Raw genomic sequence first — 6,000 nt, 5'->3', positions numbered from 1 at the left:
CTTTAAACTTTTAGTTACAAATTTCAGTTACACATATATTTCCAATCTTTATGCTAAAAAAATTAACAAATAAAATATAAAATTCTACAAAAATTACAATTAGATATTTAGATTTATTGAAATTAATATTTTTTAAAAATATAGTTGTAAATAAGTTAACAAATATAAAAAAACTTGAAAATACATTATATATTACTTGGCATGTTTAAAAATATATTTTATACAATATAATTTAGAAATATATGAATAAGAGAAAATAACAATAACAAACATGTAAAGATTAATTTTATTACACCATTTTTTGGTGAAATAATAATTAACAAATAGACATGTTATTAAAAAAAACTTTTAAGGCGACTTTAAATTTTTAGTTACAAATTTCACTTACAAATATACTCCCAATGTTTATGCTTAAAAATTAAAAATAAATTTGCAAATATAATGTAAAATTATACAAAAAGTAGATATTGAGATTTATTGAAATTCTTTTTTTGCAACAAAATAGTTGTAAATAATTTAAAAAGGGTGAAAAACCAAAATAACCACCATTTGGGGAGATTTGCCCAAAATACCCACCCCGAGAAAACCGCCCAAAATACCCACTGAATACGCATTACCATCAAACGTATTCTATTTTTTTTTTAAAAATACAAATAATACGTATGTGAGACATGCATATTTATTCATAGAATACGCATGTCTCACATGCGTATTCTTCATATTTTTTTTAAAAAATAGAATACGTATTTGTAACATGCGTATTCGGTGGGTATTTTGGATAGTTTTACCGCTAGTGGGTATTCTGGGAAAGTGGTGTATTTTGAGTATTCTTTCATTGTAAAAAAAATATAGTTTATACAATATAATTTAAAAATATAAATAAGAGAAAATAATAATTATATATATATAAATTTTACCACACTTGATAAAATAATAATCACCACATAGACATGCTATAAAAAAAACTTTTAAGGTGATTTTGAATTTTTAGTTACAAATTTCAGTATAAAAATATTCCCAATATTTTTACTAAAAATTTAAACACAAATCAACAAATATAATGTAAAATTATACAAAAACTATATATTTAAATTTACTGAAGTTAATATTTTGCAAAAATATAGGTTTAAATAATTTAAAAAATAATAATTTCACCAAAATAAACGGAAAAAATATTGTATAATATATGACAATGATACTAAAAAAATATATTAAAAAACTACAAACATCGTTAATTTTAAAATTACAAAAACACAGAAATACATCAAAAACAAATTCTTAAAATTAACTAAAACTATATACATATATATATATATATCATCATATATCTATTACTACAAATATAAGTAAATAAAATCAAATTATAAATCTAAATTAACTAACATAATAATTATTAAAAGAAAATTAAAAATTATAAAAATATTTATAAATCATCTCGTGCATCGCACGAGTATAAAATTAGTATACATAATGTTTATATAGGTACAACTTAGTGCAAAAAAATAGTAAGTGGTATTTTAGAATAAATATATGATTTTACAGCACGATATATTCACATGTAAAACTCGAATGCATCAAAAAAAATAATTATTTTTAGTAAAATAAGTTGCCTACCTCGGTGTCTTTAGTTACAACCTGTATTTTTGTAAAATATTGTAAAATCATGATTTTTTTTATAAATTTTATTTTTGATAATTTCTCATTTTTTTATAAAATAAATAATGATTTCTTGAAAAATGATATTTATAAAAATAAATATTGATTTTCTGAAAAATGGCATACCTAGGAGAAATTATTTTCTAAGATAAATATTTCACATATTTTTTTTGTAACTTCTTTTATAATATAAAAGTAGCTATATTTCACTAACTACATTTTTTGAAAAACATATTCTAAAAAAATATTTGTCAAAAGAAATAATTTCCTAGAAAAAAATGAAGATTAAAATAATAAATATATCATATTAGTTGGATCTATAAAATTCAATTTTAAACACTCCATCTTTAAACACTTCATCTCTTATGTAACAAATAAAAACTGACATGTTATAAAACTTTAAAATTAAACTAATGCAGTTTTCATTCGATAATTAATAAATATTATTAAGGTAAATATAAAAAAAATATGCAAAAAAAATATCATTGAATCATAAATTCATGAAATTTATTATTTTAACTTAAAATTTTGTGTTTTCCAAGTAATCAATCCAATTTTCTCTTGCACTTGATTTTTCTTCTTTCAATTTTAAGTTTGAGAATTTATTTTTGTTAGTTTGAACACGATGACTTTGAATATACATTTTTAAATACAAAAATTTGTGGTGCATATAACCTCTATGGATATATGTGCCTCTTGTCCCTAGATAGGAAAATATTTATTAACTTTTTGTTAGTATTTGTGAATAAATAAATTCAATTTAATAAATATTGTCTTTTTTTTGATAAATAAATAAACAAATTTTGTTATTAATAATGTCAATTGTTCTTATATTGCTATTAATTTTATCATATTTTGAACTATATTATATTTCACTTATATTTTTATGTTATTCAAAATGAGATAAAATAATTGAATAATTTTTTTTTCACACTTGTAGATTGAAAAAATATAAATCTATGTTTCAAAAAGCAAAGAAATTTTGAACTTCATAACATAAGTCTATTAAGTATATTGTGCTCCTGGGTTAAATATCCCTGACTGTTGTGGAAGTCTCATTTTATACAATAAGAATTATTGTACCCGCATGCGCTGCTAAGCTTAAGTCTCATTTTATATCATATGATTTCTCTCTAGACTTGAACATTGATTACAGTGGTTCAGTTTTGAAAATTACAAAATGTTAACTTAAGATCTTATTAAATATACGATATTAAATTATTTCCCTCTTTTGTATTATCTTTTACATTTTTTTAGTTTTATACACAATTATGTTTTACATTTTTTTAGTTTTGTAGTGTTTGTTTTTTTCCATGTTACGCGTTTGGATTACTTACTCCCCAGGGCTGTAAACAATATTTTAAAGGCCTTCCACAATTTTTTTTAAAAACAAAAACTTAAATGATTTTAGAAATCCTCAAAATCACAATATACCAACAATCAAATGTGTGATAAACTAATTTACTACTTAACTATTTAATTATCTAAAATTCCTTGAATTTCGAACCAACTCATCTACGTGAAATGTCAAGATATTTGGTAAACAAAAAAATATTTTACATACCAAATATATGTCATGATATCACTGTAAATCTTAATCTGAGACCAGAAACAAACTTTTGCCCCGAAATTTAAATACTTTTGTGCCTGTAATTCATATCTCAAATTTTAAGGTACTCACGTCCATGACTGCAACTATTATAGTCATTGTACACATGAATATGTGAATTAATGTTTTTGCTTCAAAATTGTGGAAGATGTGACCCAAAGACTGAGGGAATTTGTCCGTAAAACCATTAAAAATTAGTAAAACCAATTATATATTAAATGACATGTTAATCAAAATTCAAGACCTGTTATAGTTAACAATTGACTATGCATAACCTTTAGCTTACAGAGGTCATGTCCGAGAAATCTTGATGCCATAATGGTTAAAAAAGCCAATCACAACGACTTGCTTTTGAGTTCAAAAAATTAAAAAGAAGTTTTCAAAATTAGGATATAACAATCACATTTTAATCCTAATTTAGCCAAAAATTTATTATTTATATTTTTATAACATGTTTAAGGTTTAAATATATAATATTATAATATGAAAATGATGTATATATTTTCATAATTATTATATATATAGATGTATAGATGTACTGCTTGTATTTTTCTTTGTAAGTTTATCTGGTATCTGTAACTCCTTAGTTTTGATGATCACAACACAGCAAGCCATCATGTTGTTATTTGAGAATGTTTGCAGGATATAACAGCTTGATATCAGTGCTGTTTAAGTATCATGACAGCAAGCTATCATAAGACAGTAATCTATTTCAGCAAGCTATGATCACGATTGTCAGAATAACAGCAAGCCAAGATGCACAGTCCAGATTCAACAAGGAAGTCGAATTTCTTGGAGATTTTATAGGATCTTCATATATATCAGTTGTAAGGACTTCTCTAATATAATAAACGTGCATGATATATAGAGAGCTCATTTATAAAACGTTTTTACTTATTCAAATTGATTTCCTAAAGAATAGGAGTTTGTTTCTCTTTCAAACTCTTTCTTCTATCTTCTGATTAAAACGTTTTATCCTCTACAAAATAGAAGAGATATTTTCTGTACGTTGGACATCTTTCTTTCTCTTCTATCTAACGTACACATGAACGTTGGAAACCATCCCAACGATCTTAAACGGTAGAATTGGATTCTAGCCGTTGTAAGTTGTTGAGAATGTTTCAAACGTTAATGTGTGGTTATATATGTGGTTTCTTGCAGTTTTATGACTGACGATTTTGCAAGCAAGAACACATACAACTCCTGATCTTTATTGTTTCTAAAATACTCTCGAGCTCTAAATATATACACGTGTTTTATCTTAGAGAGAGTCTATAGTTTGAGTTGTAAACTTTATCACTGATTTGTATTGTTCAAATTGTATTGATTAGTTACTGGATAAGTTGGCTGGGGAAACAAGGGTTTAGTGGTACTTGCTAGAGGAGTTTGTACTACGGGATAGTATAGTACTTAGAGAGCAGGTTCTTAAACAGGGTTTCAGCAAGCCATTATCAGCAGTTGGGATAAAGGGAGATATATTGTTGTATCTTGTAGTTGTAACCTTCATTGATCAATAATATATTCTCTTACCAAGTTGGTAAGGGACCAGGACGTAGACCATAGGGGCTTAGGGGTCGAATTTGGCTAAAATTCTTGTGTGTTCTATTTACTTTCATGCACATTATTTTCTGCATTGCATTTAGTCATATCAGCTTACTATCATTGTTAGATTATAGTTCTGTTGGTAAAATCTCAATAAGCTATTTTTGGGTAAAATTTAAAAGTAATTCTAATTAGCCATAATCACCTATTCACCCCCTCTAGGTGTAATTTCAGTATCCATTTTTGTACTTTATAAATATGATTTAAAATGGATTAATTTTGTTGTCTGTTTAAATATGAAATATGATAGTCAGACCTTATATCAGGAGATGATTGGTGTATGAACCATTGTTTCTCTTAAAGCTAGCCTTCTACTCCCTCTGTTTTTTTATTCGTCAGCTTCAACTTTTGCACACATTTTAGTGTGTTTTAATCGGCTAATTAAAATTATCATTTTTAAAATTTTCTTTTTGTAAATAAAAATAGGTAACTTATATTTTAATTCACAAAAATAATAATTTAAAATCATATTTTTAAATAGTCGATCAAAACACATTGAAATACGCAAAACGACAAATAAAAAAAACTGGGGAATACTTTTTAATGTTTCCTTCAGCTGGTGACTTCTGTCCTCTTCGTAAACCTGTCTTTTTATCAGATTTCAGTTGGCTTTTTGTTGAAGACAATAATTATGTATAATTTCTACTTGATTTTTATAATCAATACTAATCCTTGCTTGACTATGACGTTGTTAATTAGAATTTTAATCGTTTGTCCGTGACATTGTAGATTAGAATTATAATTGCATGATGATACTGGCTATGATGGTGAATCAAAGATGATGATGATAAGTTTTTTTTTTGCTGTAAATGGAAGCGCAAGAAAGAGAGATGAATGTCTTTAGCATCTTGCAGATATGCGTGTCATGATCTAAATGCTTGTGGTTGTTTGGTTGAGTTCACCTCGTAGGAACTTGACTTGTTACATTTTTTCCTTTTGGGAAAACAATAACCCAGTTTTCGGTAAAGAACAACTAATAAAAGAAAAGGACCATTCTAATGGGTGGCCAAACACTACCCTCCTCACTGTCAAGCATTATGTTATTGAATTCATGGTTATGTTATGTTAACTTTGACTTGGGAGTAATTTGAATTTAAACGGGAACAAATAGCTAGGAAGTTGCAGTGTGAATT

The sequence above is a fragment of the Apium graveolens genome, chromosome 4 (assembly GCF_009905375.1).
Source record: "Apium graveolens cultivar Ventura chromosome 4, ASM990537v1, whole genome shotgun sequence".
Classification (NCBI taxonomy): Eukaryota; Viridiplantae; Streptophyta; class Magnoliopsida; order Apiales; family Apiaceae; genus Apium; species Apium graveolens.
Note: the sequence above shows the minus strand (reverse complement) of the source record.